The sequence below is a fragment of the Oxyura jamaicensis genome, chromosome 3 (assembly GCF_011077185.1).
Source record: "Oxyura jamaicensis isolate SHBP4307 breed ruddy duck chromosome 3, BPBGC_Ojam_1.0, whole genome shotgun sequence".
Taxonomy (NCBI): domain Eukaryota; kingdom Metazoa; phylum Chordata; class Aves; order Anseriformes; family Anatidae; genus Oxyura; species Oxyura jamaicensis.
In genome coordinates, this window is record NC_048895.1 from 12241690 (window position 1) to 12265583 (window position 23894).

The 23894-nt window shown below is 37.3% G+C and overlaps 1 long non-coding RNA gene across 4 annotated transcripts in view; it reads right to left on the reverse strand.

Moving 5' to 3' along the window:
* LOC118164933 overlaps positions 1–23894 on the reverse strand; it is a 134803-nt gene that overhangs the window by 26578 nt on the left and 84331 nt on the right. Inside the window, exon 3 of one of the 4 annotated variants that reach the window (XR_004749755.1) lies at positions 266–765. The exons of the other annotated variants lie outside the window; for them this stretch is intronic. This is a non-coding gene — a long non-coding RNA (uncharacterized LOC118164933). Of the gene's footprint in view, positions 1–265; positions 766–23894 lie in introns of those variants that run through there. 4 annotated transcript variants of the gene reach the window in all.

Below are 23894 nucleotides of genomic sequence, written 5' to 3' on the forward strand. Positions count from 1 at the left end.
AATAAAATAAAATAAAATAAAATAAAATAAAATAAAATAAAATAAAAGAAGGTTTGATTTCAAGTTCAAAGTCTTTCCTGGGTCTTTCAAAATACATTTCAGAGCCTTTCAACAACCTGAAAAAAAATTTTCAAAAATTTAAAAAGAAGCAAAAAAAATGAAGTCTTTCAGAAAGGCTGGGGCTTTTTAATGCAAGTTTGACTCAAAGTCTGCATCAACATCCCCACAAGAACAAAATTACCTGTGTGATCGAAAAAAAAATAGTTGAAGGGAAAATGTATATTCTAGGTAGCACAGAATTTAATTTATGTTGTACACTGTAGACCATAAAGATGTAGTTGTTGAAATGAAAATAAAAGTGAGGACTTCTCAGGAAGGGATCTTCTAAATGATGCAAACTAAAAAGCACTGTTTGTTTCCATTTAATAACAAACCTGTGATCCAACCCAAAGGAGGGGAGTAGCAGAACAAACGTTCAATAATATTAAATGCGAAAGCGGGTAAAAGCATGTGATATATTTTTTGAAATAGTCAGTATCACATCTGATATCTAATATTATTGGCTCATTATATGCATGCTTTGCTTTCAAACAATAAGTCTCATTTCAGCCTTATGAGGACATCCGGAACAAGTAGCACATTTTCTGCTGCTCAAAGCAGTCTCTCAGGGAGCCTTAATGGCAGTGTCTGTGTAGTCTCTGGCACAGACTGCATCTGGGAAACTCTAATGGCACAGAATCACTGTTTTGCTTGCTGGTGGTGCTGCTGTAAATGAGGAAAACAAATCTAATAGGATTAAATTACATATATTAGGCCCAAAAAGTTGGTGACTTATTTGCTGCAAACTATGTTTCCTGACAAAAATATGTTGCAAAATGCCCTAGTTATGAAAGCCCACAGCCCAGAGCTGCCACACAATTATAGCTAAGTCTACAGGATGCTTTTTGACACAGTCCTACAAAATATTTCTGCTTCCTCTATGAACACTTTCTTCCAGGCCTTTCTGATTGCTCTCATAGGGAACATCAGGGTTTTGAAACTCTGACTGGTTCACAGCCATGCCAACGTGTGAAGGTCTTAAGTAACATGGTCCTTCAGCCATCTAAACCATAGAGAAAGCTATTTTCCCTGTTCAAATGCCCTTAGAGGTGAGAAGTATAAATCAGGATTACAATGAATCTAAACCAGACTTAAATCTGCCTCTCCCACATTCCTCAACATTTCCACACTGGGAGTCATATTCTGGCTTGGGGTTACAAACGTGTTCCCATTAAATTTTGGTCCCACTTAGGTGCTAGTTCAGAAAAGTTTATAATTTGGAGAAGCTTTGAACAAGCCCTAGAGAGGCTCTAGTTGTAGATCCTTTCTGTTATCAGTTACAAGTACTTCAAATTTGAATCTCCAGCCCAGGTTCAGACCCAATTCAGACCTTTATCTGAGCAGAGTCCATCTCTTCACATCTCCAGTTGTGCAGTACAGTGTAACTACTTTGAATACATTTAAAATTACACTGGAAAATGACGGCATTCCCACAATTTACCTTCCAGGATAATTCCCCTATTAAAGTTTTCATTGCACTGGGTAAACCTGTGGTGCTTGCCAGACCTAATACTCATTAACTGCTCCCTGCACATTAGCTTCATTAGAGTATGAGCTGTATTTTAACACCAAACTCTTCTCCAGTCTGAATAGATTGATGATTCTGTTTTATTTACATGGATTTTTTCCTCAGTTCATATAGCACCATCTTTACGAAAACCTCATCACATTAAAAAAAAAAAAAAAAAAAAAAAGTCATTTTCCCTTTACCCATTTTTAAGTGCACAGCATTGAGACATAGATATAGCAGGTGATATCTGTTTCAGTTCATATCCTCAGCTGAATCCTCTCTATTGTATATACAAAGCAACTAAACCCACGCATAGCAATCCCAGGCTTACTTAAGCATAAGAAACATGGTCTGGACATTCCTGCTTACACATGATCCTTCTGCAATGGGAATGACATTGTGAGGTTGTGATTTCATACTTTAGTCCAGTATGAGAGTGTGCAGTACACTGGTGATCCCACATGGATACATCCTTTGGGGGAATAAAGCTTTACAGAACAATTCTAGTCATGGGCTTCACTGGAAATCCTGATTACAAGAAGATTAATATTCATCATATCAAATGTCAAGTTTTTGCTTTCACTTCCAAAGCAACATTTCCAATCAGGCAATTCTATGCTTTCCTCAAAACCAGGTGGCATCACTGGAATAAAGTTTTAAAATCTGTTTCTGACTTGTGATTTACTTGTTAAACTCATTACAATCTTTCCTCTTTTATAATCAAGAATGGGAAAATATCATTTAATAGAAGCTCACTTTCCTCTAATGACAGAAAGGGAACCAAGAATGAATATCACAGGCACCAAACGAACATGTATCTTCATTACTGACAGAAATGTCCACGCACTTGGGGGACACTGTTCCACTCAAACAGAAAGACTTAACCTAAAATAACTTATACATGCACAGCTGACTGCTACTGACATACTAATAAAAATATTTACATGTCCTCGGGATTTTTCATCTCAGCAGTGCAGATGAGCAGGGCTTCCTGCATCATCCTGTGTGTTCTGTACACAAATACAAAGAAGCACATAGGATTGCTACCATTTGGGCACAGGTCAACAAGTGCAGTGAGATCAGCTTGAAGCTCCAATTCTTGCTACAGTGGATCCTGTCTACCTGACCGTTGCCTTCCTCCAAGGATAGAAGGATAGCGCCTTTTTTTTTTTTTTTTTTTTTTTTTACTTTTGAAGAAAGACCAAGGAAAAAAAAATGTAATTTATGGATCAATACCTACTGTCTCCCCAGGAAATATATGTCATGATAAAATATAGTTGGTCCCAATGTCAAAAAAAAAAAAAAAAAGAAAAAGAAAAAGAAAAGAACAGATGTTATTCTCCCCAGTGTAAGCAAATGTAGATTTTCCAGACTGTCGCCCAAAGAAATTTTTTAACAATCTTTATATCAATCATAAACATTGACATATCCTGTCACTGCCACTGGAGATGACAATTAAGAGCTAACCACGAGGAAGCATCCCACTCTTAATTTACTACATAATTTAAAACATTACAGCTAAGATCATTGTTATCTAATTTTTAAACACTCAAGCTGACTGATTTTGTTTAGAAAATTAGCCTGAGGTTTATCTTTGTCACCACAGTCCTCACAAGTTAGCTACAGTAGTTATCACCTTCCAGCAAATATTATGTGAGAAAATGGGGCAACAACTCTTTAAGCTGACATTTGCACTATTTCCACTGCAGGAGGACCCTCACCAGCACAGCTGCCCTGGAGATGAAATAAAATGGGAGATAAGTGGTTCCGTTTAGGATGAAGGGATGTTATATTCTAAACATTCACCATATATTTGGGATATTTCACCAAACTGTGAGTCACAGCACTGCAAGGAACACAGAAAGCCAGTAGTTTTGTACTCACTATTTAAAAACTGGTAGCACAAGATACACACAGAAAGGAGTTATGTGCAATTTATAAAACCAGCTATTTCTGTACATAGATATGATAATATGAAGGGAAGGTCTGAAATTTGAAATTTCAGTATCTGCAAAGGCACAAAGGGCATAATGACTAACCTACACAAGATTTCCACACCAGAGTGATACAGTATTCCCATGTTTCGTTTATGCCCATATTAAAAAACAACCTCAGAAGAAGGATCCAGTCAGAAAGGCCTTCTCATTCTTGCTTTGAGAAAAGAACCAGTGCAAGAAAACCAGAGAAGCTATTTCAGTTTCTAGGTCAATTATAAATGCCTGAAAGGCTATTGCCCTAATTCTACCCATATTTCAAAAGCCTGTGTGCACCTATGCCACAGTACAGCTTGAATATACGTAGAGATCTGCTTCAAACCTTACTCTTATCCCCCACAAAGAGCTCACCCACTAAGACACACAGTCCTTCCTTAGCTGCTCTGCCAGCCTCCACTCAAGCTGGTGCTCTCTGCAACCCAACACAGCAGCAGGTAGAGCAGGATCTGTTCCTCACTCCCCAACAGATCCATTGCATTAATCTGCCTGGTGAAAAGAGTAGAGAGTAGGCAGGTAGACCAATAATATCCTGATATTGGATGTTGTTATATGAAAGTGTTCCCCTTTTATACCAATATTGGTCTTTTGCAAATAAATGACCATCACATCACAGCACCTGAAAGGCAGTAACTCATATTTCCAAAATTTTATTATTTGAATGGTACTGGAATTTTATCAGAGGGCCTTCCAGTCTGCCCCTAGGGGCCAAAATAGCTGCAGGAAGTTTGACGTATGTGCAATCACCTCAATAAAACACTTTCCTCAAAATCCAACAACGATCTTAAGCGTTTATCTCATACAATCATCATTACTGTTGTTATTATTTCATGAACTGGAGAAGAAAATAAATCCACAGGTAAAGTATAATCCCTCTAGATCAAGTTCTTCCCTATATGTTAAGAAGGAAGAGAGCAGAAGAATGAATAATTCCATCTATTGCTGTCATATTCAATAGGAGATATTCATCTTTTCCCGTATATATTAAGAAATGTTGCACTGTTGTATTAGCATTGGAAAAGAAACGTTACCTTTCCATGTAGGCTGTTTTCAACCCTAAGGATTTGCTCTTCTGCTTTAGTAAAGCTAATATGTCTGTACAGGGTAGTAGGACTCGACAAGATGAATTGGAGTAGAAATATTATTTACAAATTGAAGCTTTTAAATGATAATAATAATAATAAAAAAGTTACTTTATTCAATGAAATCTATTTTGGTTTTAGTTCAGAGGGAGTGCCTACTCTTCATATAGGTAGATGCCTTTCATTTCAGAAGTTCCTCCTGTGACCAGCTGTGTCCTCTGCAACAGTCAGTAATGATCAGATTCAATTAGGTACTCTGGTCTACATCTAATGTAACCCTAAGGCAGAGGTACTGATGACACCTACATATTCCCAAATCTTAGCAAGAGAAAACAAGCAAGACTTTGCCATGAATAGACCACATGATTTTTTGAATTTAAAACAGGCCACACAACTCTTTTTACAAGTGAAGTTTATTTTGCTTGGGGCTTAAAACTACATACATTCATGGGACTGGACCTTCCTAGGTACAGGGGCAGAGAAGCAGAGGAAACACTGGCTTGGATTTCACTTATGCAGTGCTAAGACAACTGGATCTCAGAGCTAGATTTAAAATGCTCACTAGCAGTGAAGTCTAGATGTCACTTAACAGCTCACCACTAAAGTCCTGCATCCACCTCCATAACCTGTCCTCAGATCAGTGCTCATAACAGCCCAAGTCAAGAGTAGTTACATCAGCACATACTGGAGGAACAGACCTCAGCAAATATTAATCAGTAAGTTTGCTATAAGTTGGCATTAGGGTTGTCTTATATTTCATATCACAAATACCACTGTACTTAATCAGTAATAGTACTGCTCACACAGATGGAGCTTTCATATTAGCAATGTTCTGATAATACTTCTCAAACTCCATTTTTGCAATTTGATAGGCTACATTAAAGTGAAGCAAAACTGAACTCTTGAAATAAATTCTAGTCTAAGTCAGCTTTCTTAGCTAGCTGCCACTTTGGAAATAAATTAGTCCCTGCAGGGATCACCAGCAGCACAAGCACCCACACAGAACGTTCAGCTGTTATAGTTTTAATTCATTAGTGTCTTCAGCTAGGTTAGAGGTTATTACAACATTGCCAGGAAAATAAATAAATAAATAAATAAAAGCTTAGATTACCTCCTAACCTATTTTAAAACCTATAACAAGGTTTTTAAAAATACAACAGCTTAACAATGAGGATTAGAAATGATTCTTATACTAAAATAATGTTCAAACCAGACCTGACAAGGTCTTGAAAAACTCTTCAAACAGCAGCAGTAGTGTATGATAAATCTCAGAACTGCAAACTATTTTGATCATTAGATTCTTTTAAATTATCCTTTAAAAAATAGTTACAATAATGATTGTAAAGAAAGAAAAAGTAAATTAAAATCCTGAAAATGTCTTAATGTCTGAAACTTCTTAATCTTAAATTATTTCCACTTCCAAGTGATGTTCCAACTGACATGATATTAATTACTGTGTAGTCATGTATTCTTAGTTTCTACAGTAAAAACTTTAATTCCTTAACTAGTCTCTCAGTAAAAGAGTATTCCTTAATAAGTGTTTTCTATACCTACCATTGTCTGCTTCAAATGTCGTTCTTCCAGTGAAGGAAAACATTCCCACAGATCACATTTTAGTGAAAATGATACAGTGCAAAACTTCAAATGTTGCAAGTATATAAATCGTAAGAATGGCCATGTTACGTTAGACCCCAAATCCATCTATTCAGCTCAGTATCTACCCCTAGCCATTGCTGGAGAAAGAAACACATTAGAAAGGCATAAAAATCAGAAGCAGGACTAAACTATCCTTCCTTCCCAACAAGTTATTAATCCATGAGAAAGCCACCCACATGACAGCTTAATTTCTTTAATAGCTTCCAGTGTATTCTGTAACTTTTTTGAATCTAGCTCATGACTTGATTGACAGGCTTCTTTTTTTCCTTCCAGAGAAATCCAAGCCATTTGTGAGGCATTATGTCCCTTTGGAAACACCAGTGACATTTTCCCAACATATCCCATTCACTTCACTCACTTGTTAACTACTAACTTTATCCTTTGTGAAAGTTTTGTTGACACCTTACATCCAGAGATCACACTGACCATTCCCAAGCTCCTGGGTCCCCCAGGAGCCCTTCCCACAGTCCCTTGAGCTCCTTTCTTTTCCTTTTTCTTTTTTTTGGGGGGGGAGGGGAGGGGGAGGCTCTGGAGAGAGGGTGGATGAGTTGGGGAGGAAGGAGGAGGATTGTAGTAAAGTGCCAGGGACTTGATTCAGCAGCTAATAGGGTCAAGTAAGATTCTCTGCTCACTGCCTTTCAAAAAAGCTCATTTTAGTCACAACCTCTGGATCCAGAATCTGGACCCAGGATTTCAAATATTTTGTCTTTAAAGCACCCTGACATCACATTAAGATAATAAAAGCTGCTAATTGTTCAGTGAAGGCAATGGAGCTGCCTGAAACCAGGCCACTCATAATCTAACACTTTTCAACCCTAATACCAAGGTTTTCTGAAAAACAGAGCATTTTTTTTTCATTGTCTGTTTCCTACCATTGGACCATGCAGCTTCACTTGAAACCTATCCTCATTGAATAAAGACCAGCTACAGAAAAAGATAAATCTGACAGCAGTTGTCTGATCCTCAGAAAGGAATTTGACTGTGAGAAGGAAAACTGAACAGAGAAATCAAATGCTACAACAACACAAGAAAGTAAAAAGAAATAAACAGGGAGCCCATGCAGTAAATTCAGAAAATGGGATCTTTCCAAAGCATAAACTATCCTATTGCTTTTAGCTTTTGGCAGTGTGCTGGCATTAATGCCTTTCCTGCTCAGATTTGAGACCTAAGCAATCTTCTTTGTCTGCAGGACCTGTCCCATATGGTAGAACCAAACAATGCGCTGAAAGCTTATTGCTCTCACTGTAAACAAAGCTGCAGTGGAGGTCAATAGAAATCTCAATGGGAAATAAATGTTCTGGTGATGAGACAGTAGCTGCTGGATCATATCTTGCTGCCAGTGACAAAGAGAAGGTAAATGCAGAAAAAGTGAATTGAGATGGAATGCATGTCTTATCTTCAGCTACGGGGGAGACTCTGAAAAATGTATTTTGAAGCATGTCAAAGCAGGAAAAATTCAATTTGCCACTAATAGATGAATTAGCTCTGAAAAGTAAGCTTAACGAAGTCACACTGCACATTAGAAAATCAGCCCTCATCTGACATCACTTAGAACATGACTATAGCAATATAAGAAATGATAAGCTGTCTCAGTAGGGCTAAATGTGCTCATCTCACGTATAAACAGAAAATATGTACCAACTCAGAATCATTCCATGCTTGTATGCATACCTGCATATACAAGCAAACATAGAACCAGTTTCTATCAAAATTGCCTATATATGCCAAATTGTAAAGGTTATGGATCTGGCTAGTTCTACAGTTGGTCTGATACTATTTCAGCTGAGGACAAAATAGTAAAATTGGTTTACACCAATTTCAGTCAGGGTTTCAGAATGCTGTCCATAACCTACACAGTGCTGCAAAGGCAGAGAGCCCAACAGACACTAGACAAAGACCATTAGATGCTTCATATCATGTATCAGCTTTGTAATGCTGAAAAGCATGTTGATCTCAGCTGTGTTCTGCTACTGACATGGGTGAAAATGTATTGTAATTAACCTTTGTTTCAGCCTCTACCTCTTTACATCACTTCCTCCATCATTCACATATTAGCAGCCAACTACATACACAACTGAATTCCATTTGTGAATGGAATATGGTTTATGATGTGGCTATCATTTTACTTGCACAAGAGGCAGAAACAATTTCGCACAATGACAACTTGCAGCTCCAAAAACTTCCAGACACCACATTTGAAGTTACATGGCCTGACTGTAGTTTTAGTAGTGATTAGCATTTGACTGTGGGCTCAGCGCCTGGATATAGGAATGACCCAGTTAAGAGACACCCATTAGATGCATAACAGATGATAACAGCCAATGCCAGTATGATTCAATACTTGGGACTTGAGCAACTCCGAATTTGAGCAGCAGTTATGTACATTGCCATATACCTGTTGACCTCTAGTTTGAGTTCTACATTTCCAACCAATCAGAAAGCCTAAAAGGAGAAGTCTGAGCAACAAATCAGCTGCCTGTGGTCAGTGAGCATCAAGAATGGTTCAGGATCCTCAGGAGGCCACCATCAATAATGTGTGTTCATGTAATAAATTCCCTGCCAATCTGTTACTGGCCTCAAATTTGTTTGTATACAAACTTGCTGCCTCAATTCTGTGCCTATATTTTATAAGTTTTGGTGCTTGTGTGCACACAAGCTCTTGAGCAATCCATATGGGTTAGCAAAGTATGGGTACATGCATGCGTTTGTAGCAGGGAAGCATAAGCATCTATCTCCACACATCAGTGAAGAGACCCCACACTGTTTCAGATGGTCCACCTTAATAATTCTAACAGGATACGCCATAAAATTTCTCTGTACATCATCTCACATAAACTGCCTGTTAATTATTTTAACTGAATAGTCAAGCTGAGTTATGATGAAGCAGATTTTGTCATTCTTAATTCTGCAGTGCTTTATTTCAGAGGTCAGACAGAATAGCGAAGGGAATGCATAAAGAGGATGTCAGAATCAGCCCCTGTATGTTTGCAATGTATTGAAATAATCCCTGTAGACTACTTTATCTGATGCCTCACAGGTTTTTGTGTATGATAATGCACAGATGGAAATGGTAGCAGTGCAGGAAGGAAAGGAAGCACTAGAAACGTAATAAATGTGACAAAAAGTGGTTACTTGTTTACTTTCAGAAGGGCAAAGATGACAAAATCTGAAGGGAGCACAGCAGCAATGCAAGACATTTTCTTCCCACATACACATTAAGCACAACAGCCAAAATCAAACAAAATGCAAAAAAAAAAAAAAAAAAAAAAAAAAAAAAAAGGGGGTGGGGGGGGTTCTTCCCAGGTGACAACCCACAGGCTCAGTTTTCTCTAAGCTTTTTGATTCTAGGCATAAAATTCTTTTGACTTTCTATATATCCCAGCATGCTCTTATCTTGCATGTACTCCTTACCACTTCAGGCTCAAAACTGAAACTAGTACTCTCACATGTGGGTTGCCCTGTACAGGACATCTTTAAAAGGTCTACCTGTTTAGAAAGTGCTTCCTGTCTTCTCCTTTGACACAAGGGTTTCATTTTCAAGTTAAGCATCCAAAAACTGAGAAATACAAGATCACCACCACGTCTCATGTGGCCAGTGTCACCCTTCTTGGATGGGATCAGATTTGGAGAAATGCTTATTTTTCCCCAGTTATAAAACATAGGCCTCAGAAATATAAGTGTGGGTGTAGATGTCTAACTTTTAGCTACCTTAGGTAGAGCAGAGAATCCCAAACTTCAGGGCTGATGTAGCTCAATGTTTATGCATCAAAATCTCAATGAGTGTTGCTATGCAACACCAAACACTGGCTTTTAGATACCTCATCCTTACAAATTTCATATGCAGTGATGCTGTCAGATTACTGAAAAAAGATATTTTTTGCAGTCCTCATTCATATATTTGCTAATCTCTTCTATTTTCCAATACATTTCTGAGATTTTAAGTTCAGCTGAAAAGACATACAAATTTATTATTTATTGGTCAATGTTTTTTGATCAAGACCTTGACTGGTATGCTGATGTATATATCACTCCAATCTGCATGCTACATATACTGATACTCTTATTTCCAGTAGCTATACATTAATGAAACCAGAACTGAAATGGGTGATTTCATATATCTGTGATTCTATCTGTTCACACATTTGAAATATGACAAAAATTCACAATGAATAAATTATGCTGTTTAATGTGAAGTTCTAAATCTTTCTTATTATTATTATTTGGATAATTTAACTTGCATTAAAAAACATGGAAAGCAGAAAGTACCAACATGAAAAATAACTGAAACCAAGAAAAAGGGAAAATAAAATAGTAAAAACAAGCACTAATGAAATACAATTAAATAGATAATCTGGAAGAAAATAAAATTAAAAAAAAAAAAAAAAGGATTCCAATACTAATTTTGAAAGACTGCTCGACTGCTCTGGAGAAGAACACAGCTGGAATAAACAATTGTTTTTACTGATAAGTCTACACAGTCATGGCTGTTTTCTTTATGATTTAATTAATTATTAGCACAATACCACTTGCAGGTATTTGACATTTCAATCTAAGTGAGAAATAAAAATATGAAAGCCAGAGTCAAAAGGATCATACATTCTTCCCATAACCAATTTTAATGACAAACATCAGTAATTAGCTGGGTGAGTATTAGGAACTCAAAGTCATAGAGTTAATTTTCTCTGAAACTTCTTTCATTCCTCTTGTGGTAATCTGTCACCAGTTAATCAGAAAATAGACTACTTTTTACCATGTTACTAGAAAAAAGGGAAAGAAAGTCTGACATTAGCAAGTAAACATTTACAGCATGCTATACCTCAGCGGGGTTGCAAACAATATTCTGTCCTTCCAAAACTTTTCTTAGGGTTTATTTTTCTAGGGAAACCAGGTCAAGGAAGTTATCCCAGAGGGGTCAGTAAAAAAGAGACAAGGTGAACAAGGGTGTCTTTTTTTATGAGCTTGGAGGAAAAAGGAAAATACAGAAATGGGAACATGTTAGGAAAGCGGGAACAGAAAAAAAGCGGTTGCAAAAAGAAGAAAACCAGGCAGATAACTCAGCTAAAACCATTGTAAGAGAATGTAGCACTGACAATGTCCTGAACATCCAACTCACCCTATAGAGCTGATTGTTCATACCACGTTTCACTTTGCTCTCCTGTCCATCCCCTCAAGGAGAGCCTCTCTAACCTATGCTCCTCTCTCTGAAAAGATAAAATCCTACAGTTTTGGTAAAAAGGACTAGCAGTGCTACTTTCATACCTTAGTATTAGGACAGAAAATGGAAAAGATTGGGCAATATGATATTTAAATGCTTTTAGAATTGATTTATCTAGTAAGTTAGGTGCTTATGCTTTATATTACAATTCAGTCTGTACCAAAATATAGATATATAATTATAAAAGGGCTGTGAGCATATTTTCAACATGAATGGCATATGTTTATCTGAATATACTATTCATATCTACAGGTAATATATCCGCTGGGTTTACAGCGCCTTGAAGATTAAAATAATAAAAAAAATCCATCTAAATAATTCTGTAGAAATGATTCATAATTAGAACTGTTCTCTCACACACAAGATTTTGCATTTCTGTATATCATGGAAACACCTTCTCTATTACTAAATGACTTCATCTTCCTTGTGTTTTACAGTACTATAGTGAGAATGGCTTTTTGATAACAACACAGCCAGCCTTCAGAGAAATATATCATCTGCCCTTGTTAAACTATACTCACATTCGCTCTCATTTCATGTGTTTTACACTTTGCAATTATCCTACAAGTTTTGCTGCAAAAGAGATTCTTATTTTACAAAATAATTACACATAGTACAACTATATATTGTAATTAAAACATTTTATTGAAAATATGGGGGTTTTGGTTGTGCTTCAGTTGTCTTAGCAAACATATATTTGCAAGGTTCTGTCCAAAACATTGGAGGAATTTAAGAACCACATCACCGCACCAAGAAATGAAAGACATCCCAAAGAAGGGAAAATACCTTTTTTTTTTTCCTGTTAGTTACAAAGTGACAAAGTGACACTACAATGACATTTAGCCCAAGTAGTAGTATTGGTCCATTCAATTTGTTTCTTTGTCCCATGGTTTAAATGCATAACAATTCAGTTGAATGACCTGTACTTCTGGAAAACTTTAAATATGAATGAATCAGAAAATAAATTTGTTTGCTTTGCACATTAAAAGAACACAAAAAATATTTATTTCTGATGAAAATATGTGAAATATTGGATTTTTTATATAAGCAAATTTAGCAGCCTTTTTATATGCATTTGTGCCACAAGATACAAATCAAATTTAAGTTTTTGAACTCTGCTTGTTACATTAATAAGTACAGATTAGTGGATTGAGTCAGGATAAACTTATTATATCTGCTTTTATTTGAGATTATTTATGGAGTTCAATGTGTTTTTTTTTTGTTTTGTTTTGTTTTAACTCCATTGTTCAGTTCAGGATGTACGCATTTAGTCAGTTTACTGTAGTTTCTTTTAGCTGTTTTTCTTTCTTTTTTAATAGACTTTTATGTACAGGTTACTGGAAAAATATTTTAAATAGTCACAGAATTTGTTTGGGAGAAAACTAAGAACAAAATAATACTATCTGTTGTTTAAAACTTTGATAATTGCTTATTTTACTGCAACTGTTGAAAATTCACTCCTATCATTAAGCAGATGGCCATGTGATCGTCTCACCCACTTACTTCAGCCTTGCTGTTTGGGAATGCAGTCCGTTTGTGCTCATATGTTCCTCCTACTAAAAAGTAAGCTGCAGATGCATTCACAGACTGCCCACAAGTGACAGCTTTGCAGGTGAGCAATACATTTTAGGACTGGCAGATGCTTAGAGGTATATATTGATAACTACACCACCAACTCAAGTATCACCATCTCCTCTGCCACAAACACACCAACATCTTGCCTTTCATTCTTTCACACAATGTTTGGGGTAGGTGAATATTGCCTTAGGGCAAAACAGGTCACAGTGAGGAGGAGGATCCAATCTGTCTTCTCTCTCTTCTCTAGTCTACACTAATGGAAATACCCCATGCTAAACATTTCACAGATGGAAGGCTGAATGAACTAACAATGTCCTTGGAAGTAGAAGATTAAAAGATAAATAAATAAATAAAAGCCATGTTTAATGGGTTTCCTTCCCTTTTCTCACTAGTCTCTATCACTGAAGCTTCATTCCAGAATCAGAAAAGTGAATAGCCACTTTGCACAACTTTCTATAAGAATTTAGAATCTTTTATCAATAAATGAAAGTAGACTTCTAAGTTTATACTCTCCTGTGTTAACTCACGTGAGGTTTGAAGACAGGTAAGAGGATTGTTGTGTCAAGCTACAACATGCAATCCTTTTTCTTAATCTTCATTTGTCTTTGTAATTTGTAATTACAACATTTCCTGGAAATACCAGTGTACTGACTGTGAATGGAAGGTTTTTAGAATACCACATACGCTAACTGAAACTACAAGATACCAGTCTTTCAAAAAACTTTTAAATGATGCAGTCTCTTAGATGTTGAGAAGGGAAAGGATCTTCTTTCTTTCCTCCATCATCTAGTTTTATACACATAAAAGACACAAGATATATGTGATTTTTAAATAAAACATGAGCATGTACACAAGATTTCCATCCTTACATGGATGAAGTCATACAAACTAAAACTGAAGCTTTCCTTGTAAGAAATGAGATATTGGTAATTCAGACATCAGAAGATGTTTATAAAATTATTTTATGAAGTCTGGTCAACAATATTCCACATCATTTCATGCTACTTATTGCAACAGCAATTCTTACAGATGCTGCATATCCAGAATTTCAGAACAGGCAGCTCTTAGAAAGCAAATATAAAAGCAACAGCTAAATAAATCACAGAAACTCCAACTAATGAAAAAAAAAATCTAAGGAAAAAATCATGCCTTTTTTATTAGCCCAGACTTTCAGTAAAGGCAAGGTGATGGTAAAATGATATTTACTCAATCAAGATGACCTGATAAATAGTGCTACTGAAATATTAGAGGTACCAATTAAGGTATACATGTTTCAAAAGACCTGGAGAAGGAGAAGAAAATAACTTACTCCCCCAGCGTCAACAAGTGGTGTTTCAGTGCCCAGCCACGGGAGTAAGATAAAGTGCAGGTGAAATGAAGCCTTTTTATCTTGTGCTAAAGAACAGCAGATCATCCAGTGAGACTTCTACATACCTCTGCTAGGTGTGTTTCACAACAGAATCACGAAGGACATAGCTTTAATATTTACCCAGAACACAACAAGCTATGAGGTATTCTTACAGGGTATAATATTTATGCTTTATATATTTTTTCTTTTCATATAACTTCAATACTGCATATTTATGCTATTAAGTAAGCATATTCTTTTAATCATATCTCCTGCAGTAGCTTCCTCAAGACAAGAGCACAAAAGATGTGCCGTTTCCACAGAAGTAGCAGTCTCTAAAATCATAGCACCACCAGCCCACCTGCTCTAGGCCAGTGCCTTACAACACATTTCCTGGGTAACACTAAATCAAATAGAGCAAGCCTTTACTTTTACTTCCTACCTAGTAGTTTTGGAGGACAAGTGGCAGAGGCATGTGCTACTGTGCACATCAGGAAACGGACAGCACACACGTGAATCTGGCAGTAGTGGAGGGGACAGTTTCTCCATGAAAGAGGTCTAGAAAAGGCTCTGCTCAGCTGAGTGCTAAAATGCAGGCCTACTGCCAGTTTCTGAAGAAAGTTTCTCTCAATCTGCCTCTCACAGCTACAGCTTGAAAGCAACTGTCCTCATACTCTGCTCACCTAAGAAGTGCAATAAAATAAATTCTGCAATATTCTTTACAGTTCCATAGCAATTCTTTAAAAACTTTCTAAAGCCATTACATCCTTTTATTAGGATGCGTTAACAGTTTTTAGAAAAGTTTCTTTAGTGAGATTATTTTGGGGTGAGCAGTCATTTCACAGATTTAATACAAGTTTTACACTTGTAGTATATTAAACTGAGCTGAATTGCTGCTGGGGAAGTTAAACATATTGCAGAAGATGCTTTCTAGAGTGAAACAGCAGTAAAAAAGAAGCTATTTTGTTGAGAAGATGCATTTTATTTCATAGTCAGAAACATATTAAAGTATGTAGAGCATATAAAAGTAAAGCATTGAGATTTCATCCAGGATAGTTTCAGTTTCAGATAAAAAAAAAAACAATTTCTTAGACCTCTTCTCAAATGAAGGGCGGTGGGAGGGGGCAACAAAATATAAAAGAAACAAGACTGTTCTCTAACCACAATCTGATAGGCACGGAGATCCTTCCAACCAACAATCTGCTCTACAGAAATGCTGTCAGGTCATTATGATCTGTTTCAGTGAAGAAGCTCCTAGGAATACAGAGCAGATTCTCAGAAGACATATGTTATACAAACGTGTGTGTATATATACATTTACATTTTTATATATATAAATATATATGCATATATGTATATTGAAGCCATGGATCAATACTGGAGAACATCATCTAGGAGTCTGATCTATAGTTTTCTAAAGTGCCCAAAGGACTCTGCTCTCCAAAAATTTCATATTTACTTGTTTATCATGGTGGTATCTCAGAGACAGTAGCTCTGAACTCCCCTGAACTCTCACACAGGTCATTTTTCAACACCACTGTGACTGCAGAACTTTCTGATGATACAAACACACACAAAACAAAATTGTTCTTCTCCATCTTCTCAGTAACATCATGATATGGCTATTTCTGAACAGAACAGACACACCTAAATCTAGTTTCAGTTCTACAGCTTTCAGAGTATCTGGTGTCTAAAGGGAAAGTTTTTAATGAAAGGCTTTTCATATCAGAATTCACTAGTAAACCTACCAAAATATGTAACTTTTCATGCTGATTTCCATGGTTAGATCATGCTATAAGACGACATGTAATACACTAATTCACAATTTTGAGGCAAAATTGTATTTTGAGGCAAGTAAAGTTTCTGCTGCACTAAAAAAGAAGCCACCGAGCAGAGTCCCCATTTCCTTGCAAAAGCAACCTTTTTGATCTGTGCAGCTCAAGTGCATAAGCTTAACTTGGCACCCAACTAAGCTTAATGTACACTTGGAAACTCCAAAATTTCCCTGTTTAGGGCTTTAGAGTGCTCAAATTCCAAATCTACCATGCCTTAAATGCATTATAAAGAAGGATAATGTTGTGACAAGATCAGGAATGGTGTATGATATAATTGCTAAAGTTCTCTAATAGCAGGTAAATGAAGGGAAGACACTGTCATCTTTTCTTTTAAAAAAAAAAAAAAAGTTTAGAAACTGTAACAAAGAGGGTTTGTCAGTGTACTACATGGGCTGCTGGCATTCAACTTAACCTTCTAATAGGTTTATTTGCAATTCAATAAAATCAAATATTTACAAAGATTAAACAGACTAAAAAAAAAAAAAAAAAAAGCAAGGACTTTAGATTTACTCCTAAACTGTGAAATCCTGTTTTTGACTTTAAGTAGCTACAGACTGTTTTTATCTTGGCTTCTGCCAGTCAGGAGAAATGAAGGATCCTAGTGGTTATGTGACAAATTTCCTTATCCTGCAACTATTCTGCAGTTTCAGTTCATTTAGAGAATTTTACCTCAAGGGTGCTGTCTCTAAGCTTCACAGTTAAACAGTCACTACACTTTACATCCATTTCCATTACATATGTTCAGTGAGTTTCAAAACTAGAGTTGTCATAGAGCAGAATGCCTGCTATCTAGTGGTGTAAAACCCATTAAGAAAACTTAGGCTTAAGCTGGAGAGAGTACTAGCTTTCCAGAGGCAGTGAACTAGTTTTTTTGTTTGTTTTTGTTTTGTTTTTGTTTTTTTCCCCAAAGTGGAAAGTGCCTGTCCCTAAAAGACATAATACAGTTAAAAGATAAGGTCTTCAGCAAGTTATTGAAAAGGGGGTGGAAAATACAGGGGGAAGGAGGGAAGCCAAGGCAATATCTGCATCTAAATATTACTTAATCCATGTGTTTTGGCTATTAGCTAGCATCATAGACACACATCTGCATATTTTTCTACAATCTGCATTTTTCTGACATTTTTAATCTTTGAAAAAACTTTGCATGAGTAGTATGTGCATCTTGATCAGCTTATCTTTCAGCACTTTCATTTTACCATTCATTTTGCGTTCCCCACATCCTCCCACAGGAAAGAAACCATACTGGCAGTCTCTTAGTAGTGTTATCCTATTAGGAGCTGGAAGCATCTCTTATGCATGTATGATGTTATTCCATGTTGCTAGGATAAATTTGTATAAACAGCAGAATTTCCTGTTGGAGATCTAGGGGACTCCATGTGTACAATAATGTAAGTACAATTTAAGACAGGTCAGTGAGAAGTTCTATTAACTATAGTCATATAATAGAATAGCATAAAGTAGCATAGAATAGTTCAGTTGAAAGGAAAGTGGATGGGAAAAAGGAAGAAAGTTGAGGAAAAACAATCATTCCACCGTTAGCAAATCCTGGGAAGGATGGACTCCTTAAGTAGCTTGTTAACTGCCACACTATGCAGAGATGGCTTTTGGTGGAGCCTATAAGCAGTGGCACACCAAGAACCATCTTATCTCAGAAGTGGGGAGTTGGAAACAATCAGAGTTAGCTTTTAGTTGAAAGGCCCTAGTTCTTTTAGTTAGGGTAAATTTCTTAGCCTGATCTCTCAGTCTTAAATATTAATTATTTTACTACCACATTCCCTTCTGCAAAGATTTCCCTAATGAATTTGTTTTCTTAGGAAAGCAAAGGGTGAAGGGAACTATTTGCAAGTCTTCCATATTCCAGGCCAGGAGCAATCCATGGAGTAAACAGGGAGGGAACTGACTACAGTGCTGTGCAGCTACATAGGGGTGTTGCCTTCTAAAATACAACCTCTTTTAGCTTCCTTAAATTCCTTTCTATAGCTACCAATAGTGCCATGTTGTACAGTGATATACAAACAGCCTCCTTAAGGAGGCTTTGACTGCATTTCACTAATATTGTGCTACAGTTCAAAACAGAGACTGCCAAGAGAGTGCACTGGCACCAAATAAATGACAAATCATACGCGGAACTTAGGAGCACAATAAATGAGGTAACACACATTCCATCCCAAACAGAAAAAGTTTGACACTGAAGTGCCAAACTTCCAAACCTGAGACAAGCTTCCTTTGTTATGCCATAAATTCCCCAAAACATGCCTGCAGCTTATTTTCCACAGTATGAGTCAGATGCGTATTCAGCAAAGCACACAAAACATGCCTTATACAAAGGCATACTCTGAATCCTATATTCCACGCATAACCTCAGCTGCTAAACCCATGCACCATAAACTCCCAGCTATTAGGCACAACATGGTTCCAGTGTGGATGCAACATAAATTTCATAATGGGCATGCATAAGCCATCCAAATGATATGTCTGCTAATGCATGACCCCGGCTACAGACACACATCACACAATAAATAAGTATCCCTCCTGAAGGACAAAACAGTTACATTTAGTAAGGAGAAATGGGTAGTAGAAGCCAGTTCCTTTCCTCACTCCCCACCCTAACCCTGGAGTGAAACCTGCTTGTGGTCCGTATCTCATCTCCATCTTGTAGTAAGTGCAGTAGTTTAATCTGCATTTCTGCAGCACGCAAGTCACTAGACCTAAACTCAGTATATGCAAACACAACTCCATTCTTCCTTTCCACAGACACCTCTAATTCTATGTCTAAACAATACAAATAAACTATTGAAAATAGACCCTTAATTAAAAAACAGGTACACCCTGAACACTTATTTTGATATAAATTGGCACTTATTTGGCTTGCAGTTTTTAAAAAACAAATCAAGTGTATTTTGCAGCTTATTACTGCACTAATAATTTAACCTACTGAAATAAAAATCATAGTAATGTTGATTTGACAATATCAATTTCAAAGTACAATTTCTAGTATGATAACATATATTTCCATTTCTTAGTAACATCAGTATTTACTGTATACAATTGAAATTTTCAAATTAATTGAGAATGCTAAAATTCTATCTGCCAGTTTGTATGATGGCTCTGCCAGATAGATTTCAACTGAAAGACTATGTACAGTATTTTCCATTGATAAAACAAAAAAAAAAATGTTCTATGAAGGAGTAGATTTTTGTTAATGACTAGCCACCTAGAGTACTGTGTTCAGCTCAGAGGCTCCCAGCATAAGGACATCGGCCTGTTGGAGTGCATCCAGAGGAGGGCCACAAGGATGATCAGAGGTCTGGAGCACCTCTCCTATGAAGACAGGCTGAGGGAGTTGGGGTTGCTCGTCCTGGAGAAGAGAAGGCTCTGGGGAGACCTTATAGTGGCCTTCTAGTATCTAAAGGGGTCCTACAAGAAGGCTGGAGTGGGACTCTTTGTCAGGGAGTGTAGTGATAGGACAAGGGGGAATGGCTTTAAACTAAGAGGGTAGATTTAGATTAGATATAAAGAAGAAATTCCTTACTCAGAGAGTGATGAGGCACTGGAATGGGTTCCACCAAGATGTGTTCAAGGCCAGGTTGGATGGGGCTTTGAGCAACCTAGTCTGGTGGGAGGTGTCCCTGCCCATGGCAGGGGGATTGGAACCAGATAATCTTTAAGGTCCCTTCTGACCCAAAGAATTGTAGGATTCTGACTTCACCTAAGATTGCAGAGAAAATCTTTAGCAAAACCTAGAGCCTCTAATTCCTGGATTTAACACTTAATGCCCTTAAGCACAATGGTTTAAAAGATACTGACTTTATTATTTGACTGTTCACATATCCTTTCTAGAATATGCTTTCCTAAATCTTGACAGTGGGAGTATGGGGAGAGGAAAAATAAACATATTATTGCTTTGACCTCTCAGTTACCTATGTGGAAAAATATTTCTTTTGTAGGTTATCATAGAAAATACAGGCTTGCAACTGTTGAGATGGTGTGTTAATATACTTCTTTTTATCAGCCATTCATGTCCTAATCCATATGTCTAATGACAATGGGCAAATCATCATGGGACATTCAGGGACATAGGGCCATAATGTTATGAACAGGTGAAATAAAGCATACCACAAAGCAACACACCCTGTGAGAGCTCACATAAAACATCATTCAAATCATCATTAGAGAACACTGCCTTTTGGCAGGTCATGTTTTAAACCATCCATGAGAATCAGAACTTCTTGCAAGCAATCTTGAACCCTCCTGATTTCCTATTCCTTATCTTACTCACTCGCTACCAGAATATCAACAAAATATAATGACCTGTGAAAAGCTCTGTGAAGTCTGCTGTGTTTATCCATTTGACAAGAAAGCAAAGAGGTGTGATACACAAGAGGCAACATTAAAGTTAAAATCTTTTCATGTTTTTAATAAATGTTTAAGTGCTAAAAAGTATGTATAAAGCAAAGTGATGATGACAGCACCATTTATGGTGCTTCCCTGGCTTGCTGTGTGCTACATAAACTATACTGTTGTGCCATAATGCTGTGCAGCAAAACCACAGCCTGGACCCGGGTATTGTCAGGATCCTTCCAGAAACAGGGACAAGGCTGCTCTGCTCCCCTGCAATGGCAGGGCACTACAAGCTTGTGTACTGTAACATGTGCCAGGTAGAAAAGAGACACTGCCAAGCACAGAGCTTCCGGTGGAAATACGGATTTGTATGCCTTGGAGAGAAGTAGGGCACGTGCTTAAAGAGAAGCATAGCCACAGAGGGGCCCAAAGGCGATCTCGATAAGGAGAGGTACCTGCAGCTCCCTACGGCAGCATGGGGGATTATTTCAACCCACAGAGCCAGACTTTTCTCAGCAGCTGTCAAAACCAAAATCAGGTAAAAAGGACCAACCTTTCAAGGACCCGCTGAGGATGAAGACATATATATATATGTATATATAAAATAAAAATAAAAAATTTTGATTTAAATCTGCCTGACCCAACAGAACTGCATGTTCTCTCTAAAACATTTCTCTGGTTCTAGCTTATTAGTTTGTGTTTATTCTAGTGAAATGAGGACCAGAGCCTGGGAGACACTTTCAGCATTTTGGCATATCTGCTGTACAGGGAAGTAGTGGTCGTTCTACCTCGAGGCCCTGGCTGACTCCAGGTCCCACACAAATGCCTTTTTAAACAACCATTTTCTTTTTCAACACATTAAAATTGGAGGATCTAAATCAATAGCTGGAGCTCACAATGGATGCAGAGCAGCTGTGGTTTTTAACAACGCATGCAGCCTCATGGGCTCCAAAACGAGCAGCTGCAGGCGGAGAAACAGCAGGGGAGGGGAAGCCCTGCCAAGGCAAACTATTAGGTCACAGTCTCTGCAGTGAAAATGCAAGGGGAAAGGAGAATTTTAAGCAATGTGGGTTTTTTTTTGTTTGTTTGTTTGTTTTTTTGGTTTGTTTTTTCCAGATCTTCATTGTATGTAGTAGGAAGGAGTCCTGAAATCTTAAAGTAATTCTATTTAAGCACATATGTCTCTGAGAGCAGTGTGTTCTGCCTGCATTGCAAAGAACAAGAGAGGAGTGGGCAACAATGTGGAAATAGTACCAATTTCAGCAGAGAACTCATCAGGCAGGTATCCATGTCCACTTCCTGACAGCTGTCCATTACATGTCTCCTAAGTACAATTTTGTAAAATTGGATAGAATCTTGAAGGCACAACCCCTTATTTACTTACTTTTGCAGTAAATAAATAAATAAATAAATAAAAATAAAAGCAATGAACTATCGGTTTAGCCTTGGCAACTACAAGGTGAGGCAATTTATTTTCAGTAGTACATTCTCTGCAGAGCCCCAGAGCATTCAAGTTGGAAGAGGGAGGACAAAACAAAAAAAACAAAAAGTTTTAACCAGTCCTTTTCATGCCAGTAGGCAAAGATCTACACCAAAGGTTAAGCAGCATAGCCCTTCCATACAAAAGCAGTCAAACAAGTGTTATTACAGTGTTCTGAAGCACTTTATACTGTCCCACTTGCTCAAAAAACTTGTGGCTCTATGACACAAACTCCAGGTCTCACTTGTCAAGGATCAGAGGCAATCAGGTTAGCTTAAATTGGGAATGGGGCAAATGAAAACAACTCTAGTTAAATATATGTACTCTTCACAGTATTGTATGAAGCGTACAGGAAATCACAAGAGATTAGCTATCATACATGACAGCAGGTGAGTTGCAATAATCTTTTGCTCCCTTTAGACTAAAAGCTGACATTACAATTCAATCTACTCTTCATTTTCCCTCACCAATGTTTGTTAGCTCCAGATTTTTAAGCCAATGTACCAATGCTCTTCTAAATAGCTTTTCTGCACTCTGCCAACACACTAATTTTACTGCCAATAAACACACCAATTTAGAAAGGGGCTGATTATATAGTTCTATGTAGGACAGTATAATAATATATCTCGACAGGAATAATCATTGTTATCTATACTTGACAAGTGCAACATCCAAACTTTAAAATGAACCACCTCTTAAAGAATAAAGCTTTTGTCAACAAAGAGACATGCTCTCCAGAACTTAAATACCAGCTAGAAGGAAAGCAGAACACCTGCTGAGATATATCAGCTAAAGAGCATTTCTTCATCCTCCATTAATACCTGGTCCAAGGCCTACTGAAATCAGAGTTTAATAATCTACTTCAGTGGGGTTGGCAATATGCCCTTATACTGTATTGAGTTTCTTTCCTCTACATACTGTTCAAGAAATACTTCTATTCGCTTCTGAACACTTAGTAAAGATAATACTTATTGAATATATATGTATTAATTTTGTTTTGGTTTCAGATCTATGATATAATACAAATCTAAGATATAATTGGCAGGTATGAGACAAGAGATTTTAACTTTCTTCCTTCAGGAGAAAGGAGATCAGCCCTGCGAACACCTGCCTGCCTTAGAAAACTTGGCCACCTGGGAAATGCCATAGCCCTGGGGGCAACCACAGCACGAGTTATCTCAGTGTCAGCAGTTCTTGTGGCCCTCATGAGCTGAGGCAAAGTGCAGTGATAACATAGCAGTATACCGTGTATTCCTATTCACAAGTTTTCCCCACAAGTTTTCCCTTCTAAAATGTCTTTTCTCTCTTTTATTTATTTATTTTTTAATATTAGTTTACTTCTAACTACACGTGACAGTTTATGGATGCCTGTAATCCCTACTGGTTCTATGGATAATATAGATCCTTAAAGTGTTACCTGTGCTTTTCAGGCTGCAGATGTGTGTATTTAACCAGGAGCACACTGAAGGGCACATCTGCTCTTCTATCATTCTGCACTGAGGACAAATCATTATATCCAATTTGATTATATCCAAATCTCTTCCAAGACAGGTTGAGTAGCCAGGGGGATAGAAATACCAGTGACATGTTTGTTTATAACTATGATTATTAGACATATGTTCCTTAATCACACAAACCATACACAGCCTGTACATACAGTACTTTGGACAATAGCAGGTGTCTCTGGGTTGCTCCTCTTTGCCAGCAACGTCCACCATGCACTGACAAAGTCTGAGCACCACCAGGAACATTCCCATGT